General features: G+C 38.9%; 1 non-coding gene across 1 annotated transcript; it reads left to right on the top strand.

The window, feature by feature from the left end:
- The first annotated feature begins 765 nt into the window (after positions 1–765).
- On the top strand, positions 766–879 carry trnal-caa. Its single transcript has 2 exons — positions 766–803; positions 834–879. It is a non-coding gene; the product is annotated as a tRNA-Leu (tRNA).
- Positions 880–18194: the final 17315 nt, after the last annotated feature.

Below are 18194 nucleotides of genomic sequence, written 5' to 3'. Positions count from 1 at the left end.
TAACTGAACTCCAGGATGAATATCAACCAACACTCTCTGTATTCTTTCAGCTAGTCAATTTCAGATCCAAACTGCTAAATCACCCTCAATCCCGTGCCTCTGTGTTTTGTGCAATAGCCTGTCATGGGGAATCTTATCAAGCACCTTACTGAAATCCATATACACCACATAAACTGCTTTACCCTCATCAACCTGTTTGGTCACCTTTTCAAAGAACCCAATAAACGTTTGTGAGGCACAAGCTACCCTTCACAAAACAGTGTTGACTATCCCTAATCAACATTAATCTCTAGTTGGTTATAAATCCTCTTTCTTATAACCCTTTCCAACATATTACCCACAACCGAAAGAAGGGTCACAGGTTTATAATTTCCAGGGTAGCCTCTACTCCCCTTCTTGAACAAGGGAACAACATTTGCTATCCTCCAGTCTTCTGGAACCATTCCTGTAGACATGGCGACATGAAGATCAAAGCCAAAGCCTCAGTAATCTCCCTGGCCTTCCAGAGAATCCTAGGATAAATCCCATCCCCCCCCATGGGAATTGGCTATTTTTACACTTTCCAGAATTGCTAACACCTCCTCCTTATGCACCTCAATCCCATCTAGTCTAGTAGTCTGTATCTCAGTATTCTGCTCAACAACATTGTCTTTTTCTAGGGTGAATACTGATGAAAAGTATTTATTTCGCGCTTCTATCTCCTCTGACTCCACATACAATGTCCCACTATGATGCTTGATTGGCCCTAATCTTATTCTAGTAGTTGTCAGGATGGCTGAGTGGTCTAAGGCACCAGACTCAAGGATGCAGCCCTACCCATTGCGCGGTGGGTGTTCTGGTCTCTGACTGGAGGCGTGGGTTCGAATCCCATTTCTGACATTGATTTAAACTGCATTTATTTCAATGCAAGGGACCTACCAGGGAAGGCAGATAAACTCTAATTCTTTTATTCCTGATATAGCTAGAAAGTCTTAGGGTTTTCCTTGATCCTATCCGCCAATGACTTCTCATGTCGCCTCCTGGCTCTTTTAGCTCTTTCTTTAGTCTTTCCTGGCTAACTTGTAACTCTCAAGCATCCTAACTGAGCCTTCACATCTCATCCTAACATAAGCCTTCTTCTTCCCCTTGATAAGAGATTCAACTTCTTTAATAAATCATGGCTTCCACACACGACAACTTCTCCCCTGCCTGACCAGTACATTCTTAAAGGACCTGCTTGAGCGGTTCCTTGAATAAGCTCCACATTTAAATTGTGCCCATCCCCTGCAGTTTCCTTCCCCATCCTATGCATCCTAAATCTTGCCTAATTGCATCGTAATTACCTTTCCCCCAGCTTTAACTCTTGCACTGCATTATATACCCATCCCTTTCCATCACTAAAGTAAACATAACCAAAGTGCTAGCACCAAAGTGCTCACCTACCTCCAAATTTAACACTTGGCCAGATTCATTACCCAGTACCAAATCTAATCTGGCATCGCCTCTTGTTGGCCTGATTACATACTATGTCAGGAAACCCGACTGTGCACATTGGACAAAAACTGACCCATCTAAAGTACTTGAACTATAGCATTCCCAGTCAATATTTGGAAGTTAAAGTCCCCCATAACAACTACCCTGTCACTCTCACTCCTATCGAGGATCACCTTTGCTATCCTATCCTCTATATCTCAGGAACTATTTGGAGGCCTATAGAAAACTCCCAAAAGGGTAACCTCTCCTTTCCGGTTTCTAATCTCAGCTCATACTACCTCAGTAGACGAGTCCTCAAACATCCTTTCTGCAACAGTAATACTGTCCTTGACTAACAATGCCATACCACCCCCTCTTTTACCATTTTCTCTGTTCTTACTGAAACATCTAAATCCCGGAACCTGCAATAACCATTCCTGTCCCTGTTCTACCCATGTCTCTGAAATGGCCACAACCTCGAAATCCCAGGTACTGACCCATACTGCAAGTTCACCCACCTTATTGCAGATGCTCCTGGCATTGAAGTAGACACACAGTTCAAACCAAGTTTTTGCCTGCCAGTACCTTCTTGTGATCTTGAAATCTTAGTTCTGACTTCACTACTCTCATCCTCCCGTATACTCGAACTACAATTTCGGTTCCCATCCCCCTGCTGCATTAGTTTAAACCCACTGAAGAGCATTAGCAAATTTCACACACCCCCACCCACACCAGGATATTAGTACCCCTCTGGTTCAGGTGATGACCATCCTGTTTGTAGAGGTCCCATCTACCTCAGAAAGAGCCCCAATTATCCATGAATTCAAAACCCTTCCTCCTGCACCATTCCTGTAGCCATGTGTCCAACTCCTCTCTCTCTCTCCCTACTCCTCGCTTCGCTAGCATGTGGCACGGGCAATAAACCAGCGATAACAACTCTGTTTGTTTTAGCTCTAAGCTTCCACCCCATCTCCCAAAATTTCTGCTTTAAATCCCCATTTCTCTTCCTACCTATGTTGTTGGAGCCTATTTGGACCACAACTTGGGGCTGCTCCCCCTCCCCTGCAAGGATCCCAAAAACACGATCAGAGACATCATGAACCCTGCGAAGCAACACACCAACTGTGAAGCTCTCTCGTTCCCATGGAACCTCCTATCGGTCCCCCTAACTATGGAATCCCCAATGACTAATGCTCTGCTCCTCTTCCCCCTTCCCTTCAGAGCCACAGGAACAGACTCTGTTGTATACATCTTGTTGAAGGGAACGGCCACAGGGGATCCCTGCAGTGCCTGCCGGTTCCCTTTCCATCCCCTCATGGTAACCCACCTACCTTCTTCTTGTACCTGAAATGTGACTACCTCCCTGTAACTCCTCTCAATAACCCCCTGCCCCTCCCGAATAATCCGAAGTTCATCCAGCTCCAGTTCCCAAACGTGACTTTTGAGGAGCTGGAGTTGGGGTGCACTTCCCACAGATGCAGCCAGCAGGGACACTACTGGTGATCCTTATCTTCCACATTTACAGGAGGAACATTCAACTGCCTTAACCTCCATTCCCACTATTCTAAATTCCTAAAAAAGACCACTGAAAAACAAAAAAAATACAGAAACCAGTCACCTTACCAACTGGCGCACAGAACCTTTATTTATGTTCGAGCAGGAGGACGGGTGGGAGACACTACCAGAGGAGTGTTTGGGGTAAAGCAACCACCCACATATTAAGGCTCACTTACCCAGCAGTCCCGTGTCTGCTCCTGCTCAGTGTGTGCTCCGCCTATACACAAGGTAAACCTTTATATCTTTTAAAATTTACCTTCCTGTCAGTCTTCGGGCCCTTGCTGTCGCTCCTCCCACTCCAACAGCTGCTGAAAAAAAGTGAAGAACGTTTTGTCAGATGCTGGTGAATCTTTGGAATTCTTTACAACAGAGGGCTGTGTCAGCCTTTAAGTATATTTAAAATAGTGTCAATAAATATTTGATTACCAATGACATAAACAATTATGGTGTAAAAAGCATTGAAGTTTTTATTCAGCTATGATCATATAAATGCCAGATCAGTCTCAACAAGCTGAATGGCCCAAACCTCTTCTTAGGAGGACAGAGAAAATTTGAATTAAATGAATAACTTTTACAGAGACTCAGCAAAAGTACAATAGTCAAATAGCCTCTTTCTGCGCTACAAAGTTCTATGATTCTATCTTTTTTATTTTAAAGCTGTAAGAATTGCTTTAAGAATTATACCTTCTGACTACACATTAATCAATATATAAGTACAGTTTAAATTTAAACAATTTAAGTACTCTCTGATCCTACAGAAACCTTCTGACTAATGAATTATCCACATGTTTTCACTATTACTTCTGGTTTGATGTTCTCTACACACATTGTTCCAAATGTTTAGATTAGAGTGGTGCTGGAAAAGCACAGCAGGTCAAGCAGCATCCGAGGAGCAGGAAAATCGATGTTGCGGGCGATAGCCTTTCATCAGGACATTGTTCCAAATGCCTAAATCAGCTTAATTTATTTATCTCAATTTATTTAGTTCCATCTTGATAATTATTCAGCTCCTTTGTGAGGGAATTGATTGACTTAGTCTTAATTGCTCTATTAATTGGTGATAGGGAGAGGGACATGAAAGAAAAACTGAGATAAGACTTATTTCAATTTGCCAGGAAAGGTTACTTTAACTTTAGAGCCACATTGTGAGATTTCAGACAATGTCACATTGGGGTAACCTTGGATTTATACATGTTAAAAATATGACTATTCAGCTAGTTAGATCTCATGTTCCTCTACAGTAATAAGACAGCAAGGTTGGCAAGTATATTTAGAATTGAAAGTGGCCTGATCATAACCCATTCAAGGCTAAAAATCACACAACACCAGGTTAAAGACCAACAGGTTTATTTGGAAGCACTAGCTTTCAGAGCGCTGCTCCTTCATCAGGTGGTGAAGGAGCAGCGCTCCAAAAGCTATTGCTTCCAAATAAACCTGTTGGACTATAACCTGGTGTTATGTGATTTTCAATTTGGTACACCTCAGTCCAACACCGGCATCTCGAAACCATTCATCAGCAGCCACCTACACAGTTAAAATCAGGCTCATGCGTGCTGAAACAGTTTGCTAAAGGCAGTGAAAATTAGCATGTCAATTCAATAATCAATCTCACATGCTGCTGTGGTATCAATTTCATTCATTTGAATTCAGTAAAGGTTGTTATAGCCTTCGGCTGGTCAGTATAGTTTTTTTGCACGAATAATGTGCTGTTGCAACTAATAACCCTTTCCCAAAGCAAAACGCTACCAACTTCACAATGGTTATAAGAAGTTAACAAATGTAAGGGTTTATTTCAGATGCATTTAGAATGGTTTCCAATACTAAAAAAAAGTAGAGATATTGCTTTGCTTTCCACTAAAAAGTTCAGGAAGTCAATGTTTCTCCATTCGTACTTTAGTATTTTCTTTAGTTCTGATCTTGAATTAATTTACATTGATGACAAGTTTGAAATTAAGACTCATCTATAGATGTTTGACTTTGTGCACTTCAAACAAAGTTAAACCCCAGTCACATTCTGAAGTAGCGCAATAAGCCTTTGGAGCAGTTTCATAAGTTAGTGGACAAGGAAGGGTCACCAGACCCGAAATGTTAACTTTGATTTCTCTTCACAGATGCTGCTGAGCTTTTCCAGCAACTTCTGTTTTTATTCATAACAGTTGTATTTGATTTTGCACAGTATAACTCCAGAAATACAACTTCAGCCTATTAAAATACTAGTCTGTAACCTGCCCTTTCCTCCTTATTATCTGAATAATACCACTCAGATCCAGGCAAATTGCAAATGAACAGTTTGCCGTATCTACTCTTTGCCTCTCAGTACTGAGAACATCGTATGCAATGTAAAACTGGAATTATTTTTGTGAAGTAATTTCTTGTCCACAGTGCATTATTATTTACATAATCCATATTTATACATCAAAAATAATTCAAGATTTAGGAACTAGTACTCTAGGTCAACACTTTCTGATATGCCAGGAGAACAAGATTAGATGAAACACATTTCGGAAACATTTCTTCATGCAGAGGTTGTCAGCTCCTGGAACTATTTGAAGAAGAGGAGCTGGATTGATTATGAAATAGTCACTTTTAAAAAAAATCAAACTTTGCCTTAGCTATAAAGTATTTGATGTGCCCATAATGTAGAAATAGGAAAATCAGGATGTCATTTAAAAATTAGTTTCACATTATGTTTTATAACAAATAAATACCAACCAATGATTTAAAAGCTGCAACTGAATGGGGGAAAGGCATACTTGCTGGCATTTATAATACCATTCAATTTACATACTTGAATAACTAAAGCAAACCTCAAGTCTGTTCAACAAAATATATACATACACCTACACACATATATATTCTTTACTTTGGTTCTGAAGGTGAGATGTTATTCTGGCAAATATATACTTACTATCAGTACTTAAACATCATGAATTATAGACAAAATGTCTGCTTTGTTATTCAAGTACATGTCAGATTTGACAACATCTGATAGAATTCTAACAGCTGCACTGCCTATTTGATTAAACAGTCTGGGTTGGGTGGTATTCAGAGTCACTAATTTGGATTAAAATAAGTACTGCTGAAGTAAAAAAATTCAGGCTCTTGTTGAATTAACATAAAGTGTGATAATTTATATTACTTTAAGCTCTGCTGCATTCTGTTTAATTTCCATCCATATCACACAACTGCATCCAAACATATTTCTCATCCAGCTTCATTAAAATAGCACACTGAAAAGAAAATAACTTTTGTTATTCACATGATAAGAAATCTGGTTGGTTTCAGAAAACTCATACGTCTGCTTTATTAAACTTTTTAGCAGAGGCCAGCACTCAAAATTAAGCATTTGATAACTGACACAGATTGACTCCAGAGTGACAAAACATGGCACACTCTATGACTTCTACTGCTTACATGTATCTCCTCTTTGTAGATGCTTGATGACACCACCTGGTCTCTCTGAGAGAAAGAGCATCTGGATAGAAGTCAAGTTCCCTCACACTCTCAAGCCTTGCCATTTATATTTAGCTGAACGAATCCACAGCTACAACAATAATGTGCAGGACTTTAAATATGCCAAGTGTGCTGCAACTGGCTATTCAAGGTGATTGCCAACATGTCCACAGAAGTATTCTTAGACTACACCATTTTTCAATCCTATTTCATGTGTTCCTCTGACAAATCTGATTGATGGTTTGCTGCCTCTCTCTGCAGTTTGACAAAGAAATTAATGACTGAGAACAAAGGAATTTCTTCTCCCTGGGACTTTCCCAGTCTCCAGCAGTCCACTGACTATCTGAGACCAGGGGTGTATTTACCTTGACCAATTGCGGATGTGTGCCTGTGATGTACTCACCAGATTGTGCAAATATGTCTAATCTGGGAAACTGAGGTGAAAAGCTCTGTGGTGATGAAGGGTGCAGGCAGACATCTTGCAAATACATACTCGGAGGCTTCTCTGGCCTCTGTTTCAGAGATGGAGGTTCTTCAGTGTTGGCTTTTGGCAGAACTTTGCTGGATGCTTCTTGTACCTGCAAAGGAGAGGAAAGGGAATTAGTTGTAGGTGATAAATAAAAGTTTGTGGAAATTTAGAATGCATTATCACTGGTTGTAATGGGACCCAACTCAGCATAAGGAAACCTACTGGGCTGGTTGCCTTTTGGCATCTCCCCATAACCACAAGAATGATTGTGCTTTTCTTCAGCCAAATCAGTATTTTTCCTTTGTAAGGAGCCAGGAACTTTGTTTGTAACCCTGCTCATCTTAGACTTTGCAGCCTGGGCCAACTTTTCCTGCAATGTCTGTGACCAAGATTCATCATTACCTTTATAGCTATTTTCCAGTCAATACATTCAGAGTTGTTAGTACACATCTCTGAGCAGACGGGACTTGAACCTAGGCCTCCTGGCAGGTAGGGATGTAGGCTGCACCCCTTGTAAAATCTATTATATCATGATAGATTTGCAAACTTGGTTTCTAAAGTAGTCAGAACCACATAAAAATTTGTATTTCTATACTGCGAAGATTAAGAAGGGAAGGATATAATTTTAGTACAATTTTTGAATTCTGAGTGAAGCAGAGCCTTGTGGAAATTTGTTTACATGCTCTTAAAATAAGATTGAAGAAATGTTTTTGAGATGAATTTTTTTTTCAATTTTTTTTCGAAAACATGAGTAAAAAAGAGTGAACAAATTTCAACTGTTGCCTCGCACTAGGGTATCTTATAATACAGGAAGGCAGATACAGAAACAAATTTCTTTTAAATAAATTTAACCAATCATCCAAGTGGTAAATGAGTGTTCAGGTTGTAGCCAGAGAGCACAGGCCTCTGGCAGCAAATCTTTATTGCTAATATCTGTAATAAGACAATTTCAAATAATTATTAGATAGTGTAAATTGTTTTGTTTTTCTCTATTGTGTGTCATAAGCTCTGATGTTATTTTGGTAAAAATACATTGGCAGTCTTGTGAAAATATTCAGTGACTGACCACCATGATCAGCAATTTACAAAACCAAACGTTATTGTCTGTAACTCGGGTTTCACTCCGAAATTTGAATTGTCCTGTTATCTTCAGCTACGATCATAACATGACAAAAAGGGAGGGGTTGAGCATCAGGGAAGTGCATGCATGATCAGTTAGTGGTCTTAAATTACCAGGATAGGTGTTTGGGTGCCACAGTGAATGGGTAGGAAGTTCAGAGGGCTATAATGGTTAGTAACTTGGGACGATGATGTGGTGAGAATCTTTGAATGGGCATGATACATAGGACATAAAGGCTGTAGTACATGAACCTTGGGGAAATGGGTATGGAGTAGTAGAGTGAGTATTGGCAGTATCAGTGTGAGATCACAGGGAGAAGTATGTACCATTGTGGAGCATAGGAGATCACTGAACTTCTTTCTACACCTTGCACATCTGGGGTCTGGTGATGTGGCATCTTTTGATGGTCAACACATCAAAGTATTGATTTCTTTCCACCAACACAACACCTCTATATCTCTACCCTGAAATGAGGAGCAAGCTTTGCTACTTTTTGGAACATTGCCTGATTGATTAAATTCAAACACTACAATATGAGAGGTAGTTCTTGATTTGCTGGATGAGTGATGTACAGTGGGCTTTAAATGTCATGCCAAAGGTTTGTAAACTGAGAAATGTGCTCAACAGCTCATTAGCATAAATAATTTGGTGAGATGCAGAAAATTGCGAAGCCACTCACATGTCTAACTTCAAATTATACCATTTAGCTCAATCCCATTGACCTGTTCTTTTAATCTCATAATCCTGTTTCTTAATTATTTTAAATTCATGTTAAGCCAGCATTTAATGCCCATCCCTAATTGCCCAAAGGGCAGTTCTGGGTCACATTATTGTGGATTTGAAGTCACATCTAGGCTAGACTGGGTAATGTCCTAAAGGACATTAGTGAACCAGATGTTTTTGCCTTAACTATCAGCAATGGTTTCATGATCATCAGATTTTCAATTGCAGATTTTTATTGAAGCCAAGTTCCACCATCTGCCATACCAGGATTTGAACTTGAATTCCCAGATTATTACCTGGATCTCTGGATTAATAAACTAGCAATCAACCCATGAGGCCATCGCCTCTCCTCATTAACCAATATTTATGTTTATTGTTTGAGATTTAAAGGAAGCGATGGTTTATGTTTCAACCACTTTACATAGTAACTTCTCCTAAAATCACTCCATGCTGTCAGTAATAATTTTAAATGAATGCTCCTCATCAGTGACTCTCAAGCAGACAAAATGGATCTCTCTTTATTCACTCCAACAACTTAAGAATTGGTAAAGAAAATAAAGGTTCACTTTCTGTACATGCTATTATTTTGTTTTCACATGACAATAATAAATCTATACCTAATCATGACAATCATTCCTGATTATCATCTATAACAGGTACCTGGGGTGACTGGCAGAAATGTGCAAGTACTATAAAACAGACCAGGCGGGGTGTGCAGAAAGTTAGCATCTTGTGTGCAGGAGAAGGGCAGCAGCAGGTGGATAAAAACCAACAGCAGAGAACCCCTTCAAACTGTTATACCTGCCAGAGCTGAAGTGTGATATCTCAGTAAAACTAGTAGAAGATTGGTGTGTATTCCTTCCCTGTCCTTTTTAATTGGCCAAGTGTCTTAAATGAGGAAGTGTTATTACAGATGAAGAGGGTACTTATAAAATTCACAGTCCAAACACATTATTTAAACTGTATCAATATTGCTGTGCAGGTAATGCATTGCAGCTATAGTGTGTTATAGATTCTCGACACTGGTGCAATTCATGGTGACCACATCTGCAGCATATGTTGGCTGCTTGAGGCACAGGGTTGATGAGCTGGAGCCGGAGCTGCAGACATTGTGACACATCAGGGAGGGAGAAAGGTACCTGGACATTGTGTTTCAAGAGACAGTCATAGATTAATTACACCAAATTTGGCCTGAGATCAGGGACAGGAGGCTGTGGTAAGCATTAGAATCCAGACTTTAGTTTTTGAGGAGCCATAGCCAATGTCCTCTTTCAATAGAGATGATCTTTTTATTCCCAGTATGGAGGAGGTTGAGCCTGCAGGGAGGATGAGTGGATTGACCACAGCACTGCAGTACAGAGTTCCATTCAAGTTGGAACAGAAAAGAGAAATGTTGTACCAATAGGGGTTTGTTAAGGGATTGGTTACTGTTCTCGGCAGCAAAGCAGAGGAAACAAATAGATTTTGCTGTGGGATTACAACAGCTCAAAGCTGAATTGTAAAGCAGAACGACAAAGGTAATAATCTTTGGATTACTGCCTGAGCCCACATGCAAATTGATGCAGGGTAAATAACATTTCTGAGGTGAATACCTGGCTTAAAAGTTGGTGTAAGAGAAATAAGTTCCAACTCACGGGAAAAAGGCACCAGTACTGGGGAATGAGGGAACTGTTCTGTTGGGATGCGCTTCAGTTGAATGATGAGGAGTCTGTGTCCTGCTGAATCATAAAACTATGTTTATAGATAGGACTTTAGAGTCATAGAGTCCCAAAGCATGGAGACAAGCCCTTTGGCCCAAATTGGTGCATACCGACCAAAATGTCCATTTATGCTAACCCCACTTCCCTGCAATTGGCCCATATCCTTCTAAACTTTCCTATCCATGTATTTGTCCAAATGCCGTTTAAATGTTGTTAATATACCCTCCTCAACCACTTCTGCTAGCAGCTTATTCCATATGCATACCACCCTCTGTGTAAAAATAGTTACCCCTCAGGTTTCCATTTATTCTTTCCCCTCTTACCTTAAACTGATACCCTCCAGTCCTCAATTCACCAACCCTTGGACAAAGACTGAGTGCGTTCACCTTATCCATACCTCTCATGATCTTATACATTTCTGTAAATCCCGCCCCCCTCAGTCTTATGGGATTTAACCTAATTGGTGGGGAGGGAAGGTTCAATTAAAGGGAAGATTAAAAAATCAAAACTGACAGAGCAGAGATGCAGGGATGTGAAGGCGTGTATGGTAATCAAAGTGTGACAGGAAGGGGCAGAACGTACAAGCAGCAGAATATGGCAGAAATCAGAACTAGAAAAAGTAATAGCAGTAAAATGTCAAAGCTTCAGGCTCTTTATCTGAATGCAGACAGCATCAGTAACAATTTTTATGAGCTGATGGCACACATGGAAATAAATTAACAGGACTTGATAGTTATGACTGAGATGACGTTGCAAGGTGACCAGGGCTGGGAACTCAATATTCAGAGGTATTTGACATTCTGGAAAGAATAAGCAGAGAGGAAAAGGAGGAGAGGGAGAGTCGTTAATAAAGGAAGGTATCAGTGTGGCCTCATCCTAGTGCATTTAACGATATGGATCTGAATTTACCATGAGGTTTTGGCCCCCAGTATGAGGACAAATGCTTACCAGTAGTGTAGCACTGGGCTGTAGAGAATGCCTTCTCTACCTGTGGCCCCCTCTGTGGACAGTGGAGCCACAAGTTCCAATGACTTCTTCCACTATTTGAGTGCCTCATGAAAGCTGCTTTCATGGAGCTGATGGTTTCTTCCTATGAGCTGGGGCTGTCCCACTATGACTGAAATAAGTTCTTTAATTACATATATCGACTGCCACAGTAAATAGTTGGTCCACTTGTCAGCCTGCCACTGCGACAAATCTCTGGTGGCAATGTTGCTTTGGGGAGCCATGCCACTGCAGCTCCTTGCTGTTCTATCAAAGACCCTTCACTATCCCCAGCCCCTCAACACACCAGGGGAGGTAACATTCTGTCATAGACTCTACGGCTTTAAAGAGCTTCTTGTCATACAGAACCTAAAACTACATAATGTTGTTCAATGTATTTTTATGCAAATGTAATATTGCATTATTACATATGTTTTGTGTACCTTTTTATAAATCAAGATTCTTTGGCCTTTGGTTCACACTTCATCTTCGTTCAGTCATACTTAAAGTAAATGTGTATTTGCAAGTAAATGTGCATTTCAGTCACTATGTCAATCATACCATTTATTGTCTTCCCATTGCGTGTATACTCCCATTCTTGCCTTTCCACTTACTAAAAGAGAGTTAGAGTTAGGATGGGTTTGGAAATGATTCGAGTACAAAGGCAGAGAAATTATTGAAATCAAATAAACCAAACTGAAAGCAAATCAAAAAAAGCAAAATGTTTCAATTGCATTTGTTGCCTTACAACTAAAGACCTTGAGTATACTTGTGAAGGTTTTCTCATGTTTACTTGAAAACGTTGAGAAAAATCTGAAACTTCTGGACAAAAACCAAGGTAGATTTGGTAGGAAATGATTGGCTTTGGCATGACATTGTCACAGACTTGCAGAACCGCCAAGTGTGGAGCCTAGAAAGTTGAAAATATAATTGCCAGTTGGATGCCCAAGTGGTTGAATTTAGGAAAACAGGGCATGCATGAAACGAAAATGCTTCAATACTTCAAACTCCAGCATGGGGCCCAATGTTTCAAATCTACATTTCGTACAGCCAGTGACAAATAAAACATCAATGCAAAACTTATATGAAAATTATAGAGAGAATGATAAGTGTGGAGATGAGAAGTTGTGTGGCAAGAAAAAGACACAAGTGAACAGTGAGAGAAAGGCTGAGAAAAAAATTGAACATAAAAAGAAAGACATGTATAAGAACAACTTCCAGAATTTTTCAGAATGTTGAATATGAGCAAAAAGACAGAAGCCCTGAAACATTTGAGTTCATATTCACTTGGTATGGGTCTAGCAGACTGGAATGCTCATCTGCACAAAGACATTGACCATGCTCAAATTGCAACAAGGGGGCAGACCATTTACAGGTGAGGTGCACTCTATCTGAAAACACTTCAGCATCACTCGGTGTTGTCAATTGGACTGTTGGTACAGCAATATCATTCAATTAACAGGAAGAAACCCCAGAAGAACCTGATGAAAGGCTTTGTTTTGAAATATTCTACTCCGAATGGAGCAATCTGACTTCTCACAAAAAGAAGGCTTTTCCCCTCAGGGATCAATTACAAAACAAGAGAAAGAGCATCAATGAGTTGAAATCACACCGTGCAGTGTGAGCAAAGAATGTATTCGTGTATTGAATGACACCTCACTATCTCTTTAAAGAGAGTAATCAAAGAAATGTGACACTGATATGCAAGTGCATTTATGACCAGCACCTTGCAATAATTTCAAATGATGTAACTACAAATCGCTGTCATGCCAAATGATTGTACGCTACTCAAGTTTATGTTTGGAATATTAACCCACAATTGAACATCAATAAAGATTAACAACACATTGCCTTAAAATAGTTATGACAAGTGCATGCAAGCTGGTTGTAAAGCATTACATATTGAATGTGGTGAGCAACAGAACAAAGCTCATCCACCTGCAATGTCATACACTCCAGTTATTTCCTCCCTGATGAAACACTAAGCACTTCCACCTGCTGCTGTTGTCCTGGCAACTGCTGGGCAGTTCCTGAAGTATCAAAGGCAGCAACTTACAAAACAACACAACTACAACAAACAGCACAACTAAAACACTAAAACAACCCTTGATTGTATTTCTAAAAGTTTACATTGCAAACTACATGTAATAGAATTGCTTCTATTGGTGGAGAGACACAAGGGAAAACTCACAGTTATAGGCAAAGCAATATTCTATATTGGTTTCAGCAGTAACCTTCCATTGAGAAACTTAGTCACCTTAGCACATCTAAATCATCGAGGTGTTAATTGTGCACCTTATGCTGCTGGGCCTGAATTACTCCAACTTTGTGAATGAACTTACTCATATTTCTAATAGTGATGAGAAGCAAAAACTGTCAGGAAATATCAAATCAGAAGTAGATTTTGCAGAATGTGAAGTTGATATGGTGGTGAGCAAAGTACGAAAGTGGTGCTATTTTGGATCTCAAAATGAAAATGGCTTCAGACATGCCTGTACATTTTGTACCCAAGGCTAAAATACACAATGCCTTTAGTACAGTGTCCAGAAATAAAAGATTGAAATGACTGCAGGATGTTAAAATGTTTGTCAATGACAAAATTGGCATCAATAGTCAATCCAGTAGATAAATATGAAAGTTGATCACAGCCTTAAAACTTTGACCTCTGTAGAGGAGAAGGATGCATCTTGTTTTCAATGGGAGCCACTGAAAGGGTAAATGGGTGCTATATTAGTATACAAAGCTGTGTGGATTATTCAGATTGTTGTAAATCCTTACGGTAATATCAGTTATACAATGTAACCTCAGTGGTCAAGTATATTTTGAGAAACATGTGGATTTTATCATCGCTGAAATAAACGGACACATTGAATTTGGAAATGTCCAGTGCTATAAACTGTTGATATTAGCAGTAATTTTTATGCTAATATCAACATAAAACATTGTTGATAGACCACACTTTGTCTCAGGCTCCACATGCAACACTAGGGGAAATATCACATGGTATATGCTTTCATTGTGCTTCTATTGTTGTGTTGGTTGAGTGGAAATGAAAGTATGTTTACAGTATGTTGAAAGTATGTCCTTCCTCTGACAAACCGGTCTGCTGTTTATTTGCTGCTCTCTAATGACTGTGGATGTTGTAATTTCATGTATTCACAAGCAATTTTCAAAATGTGATGCTATTCATAAAAACATAAAAGAAATAAAGCAGAAAACAAACCAAAACAAAATCCTAAGGTCTCCAATCTGAGCATGCTTATTGGATTCTTGACTTTGGGATGCTGTTCATTAATAATTGGAAAATCATGGGTTATTCACTTGATTTTTAAATGCAATGTCATGACAGGCAGAATTGAAAATAATCCTCTGATACAGTTACTCCACTCCTATTGCTTTAATTAGTTGTACAGCACATTTCCCTGAGTGAAAATAGGTGAAGAAGTCAATTCCGTTCAACATTTTACGTTGTTACTTGTCTCTTCTCAAGGCAATAGTATCATAAGACTCAGTTCCTTTGACCTACAGATAACAAAATTCCTCAAATGTTGTGCCCTTGATTTGTATCAAGTAATTCCTGCTAGATTTCTGTGTTGTGTGTGTGTGTGTGTGTGTTGGCTAAGTGTAGGATCAGGATGAGTTAGGTGACACTCCACTCCCACACCAACTCCACTCCCCCTCCTCCCCAAAGTATAATAGCCAGCCCACATTTATTAGTTAGGCCTTCAGATGAAGAAGGCTGAATGTAATAGCATGTGTCAGACCACACTGGTTGTAACAGAGCACTTTCAATTCAAAAGGGAGAAAAAGACAAGAATGCAAGAATAAATATGTTGTTGTCTACACAGCAAAATATTTATCTAATCTAGCTGGAAAAAGAAACCAAACCACTCGCTTAATGTGATCAGCTAAATATACACCTGGGTTCCTGGAATGGAGGATTTTCAAATAATTAAATTAAATTCTGTAACATGGTATCAGGTCATCTGCTGTTCTCTTGCTAAGCCATGATATGTATATTTAGAGGAGAGAAGGGAGAAGTACTTTAAAGAGTGTAATTTTAATATCTTCTGTGGAATATAATTTCTCCATGTATTTATTGGAGAAATAGTTGAATGTGAATTCAGTGAGAATTGTAAACCTCTTATGAAGATTTCCTTCTAAGGCAAAACAGAGGACATACACTAGAGGTCACTCTTGCTGCTTGAAACAAATTTTTAAGAGCTGGAAATGCGGCAATTATTGTAATCAGCTAATCAATAAATTAATTAAAGTCAACAAAATCAGCTCACCCGAGGTTGTCACATAAGCATCCTGCTTTCAGATCTTGGTAAATTTGGTTGCCTAAATTTCAAATAGTTACTATCCCTCACAGTTTAAGGATAATGGTGGGGAATAGGGGGTGAGGGGTAGCAAGGAAAAGGTTGGCCAACCAGCTGTTCTTAAAGAGTATTGCTTACCCCTAAAAGGGATCCAGGGAAAGGTACAATAAAAGCAAAATACTGCGGATGTTGGAAATCTGAAACAAACAAGGAGAATTCTGGAGAAACTAAGCAGTTCTGTAGAGAGAGAAACAGAGTGAATATTTCAAATCCAGTACGATTCTTCTTCAGAACTGTGTTCTGCAAATAGGACTGAAGTTTGTATTGAATGGTGTACAGCAGATGAACAAGTATGGAAAACAGACTGACTCCTGTTTCGATAAATAGACAACAAGTGTTATAACAATGTATACTGTTTATTTTTCTTCTCATATCTGTCAATTTTTCCTCTCAAAAATTGATGTTGATCAACATTTTTTTCTGTCTTATATCATTAGTAGGAACTGGAAGAAATGTGGTAGTTGTGTTTTTTAATGAATAATGAATTAAGATTTTGGATAAGATTGTGGAGATTATACATTAATTCTGGCATGTTTGGGCTTTAATCCATGAGAAACTAAAGTTGGGTTTTACATGCAATATATGAAAATTTACAACTTTCTAAGCCAAAAACCATGGGTTGACTTTTAGATAGGATTGACTTTTACATGGGTATATCTTGTATCACTTCCCAAACCAAAACTAGGTCTTTCTACTTTTTAGCCAAATTCTTATCTACATATACCTTTTGATACAATGCCCTCATCTTTCAGTTTTAGTGACATTTCAAGTGAACCTTACTCAAATACCTTTTGGTAAACTAAATATATCACATTGCATGCTTGCCACATTCTCTAAGAAATCAAACAATGTCTTTTCCTTTTAACGGTATATATATTTTTATATGTATGGTATCATTTACTTGATTGTTTTTTGGGTAGTTAACTAGATTAATCTCGATAATCAATTCAATAATTTTATGAAGAACTGAATAAAAATCACATGTTTGTTGTTGCCTGTTCTGTTCTGTCAATCCTTCTGAACAAGAACAGCAGATTAGCATCTTGCAATCTACTTATCCCTTTTAATGATCATTGCTACAAAAATCTGTTTCCTAGTTTCTCTCAGCACAAGGATAAATACCATTGTACCCTGGAGACTTAGTTAATACTATCCACGTTAACTTGTCTCAGATGTCCGGCTCATGTAGATCAATGTGCAGAACATTGTCCTGAAAATCTTTCTTCAAAAAGGAATATGTGTTACCATAGAATTAATGTTTTGTTGTTGATACTTGGAACAGTGATCATTCAAAATATTTTTACTCTTCAGTTGCAAGCTAATTTTCATATTTTTAATATTCTCACCTTTTGTCTAACAGTCCTAATACTATCTAGTCCTAGTATAGTGAAATAACTTTTTACTACTGTGTTTGTCCTAGCTTAGTTTTGTGTCTTGTTTGATGGCTTATTTTGTCCATCTCATCTCCTTTAATATATTTCTGTGTGATCTCATAAGCTTCCCAAAAATACCAACGTTTCTCTTTTCCTCTGTCTTTTTCCTCTCTATTTCCTTGTTTATTTTTTTAACCAGTTGGAATGACATTTGTTCAGTCTGAGCTTTTGGATCTGTGGTTGTACACTTGTCCTACATGATCAACCTTATTGATTTAAAGATGATCAATATATCTTAACTTAACTCCTATTTACAAATCTGGGCTGAATTTTCCCTCTGAGGGCATGAAGCAGAAGTGGGGAATATGTTTCTAAGTACTGGACCTGTTGGGAAGGACAATGGGGAATGGTGTCAGCAAAATATTCACTCATTGTGATTTTCACAGGACCAAACTTCAACTGGCATTGGTGGGGGAGGGATTCTCTGTCTAATTAGCATGGTGGGCTTGTGAGGCTGGAATAGCAATTACAGTGCTTCCAACTTGACTGACTGCAATAGAAGGGAAATAACAGAGGATGCTTCACAATGAAGGTGCCTTCTCATTACTTTATAAAATCTTAGATTTTAAAATAATAGCTTTTGTAACTTTGCCACCTTTAAATAAGGTTGTAGTGGTGATAGGGGAAGGAGATGGTTTGTCCCTCTATAAAATAACATGGGATTGTTTCAGAACTCAAGCAAGCAATACCTCTCAGTCTGCTTGGAGCACTGGTTTGTCACTGGTGCTTGTCTCCAGACATCTAAACTAGTACCATCGACCACAGGACAGGACCATTCCTGTCAGCTTTCTGTAATTGGTTGCAAAAATGATCCAGAGGTGGAATGGAGCCAAGAAAACAGCTTGTAGAGATATTTTTAGCATCTGCTTGCCTCTCTGCTACCAGCCTTTTGATCATTCTGATAGTTTTTATCCTTTCCTG

Source organism: Chiloscyllium plagiosum, chromosome 1 (assembly GCF_004010195.1).
Source record: "Chiloscyllium plagiosum isolate BGI_BamShark_2017 chromosome 1, ASM401019v2, whole genome shotgun sequence".
Classification (NCBI taxonomy): Eukaryota; Metazoa; Chordata; class Chondrichthyes; order Orectolobiformes; family Hemiscylliidae; genus Chiloscyllium; species Chiloscyllium plagiosum.
This window is presented reverse-complemented; position numbering and strand designations above follow the sequence as displayed.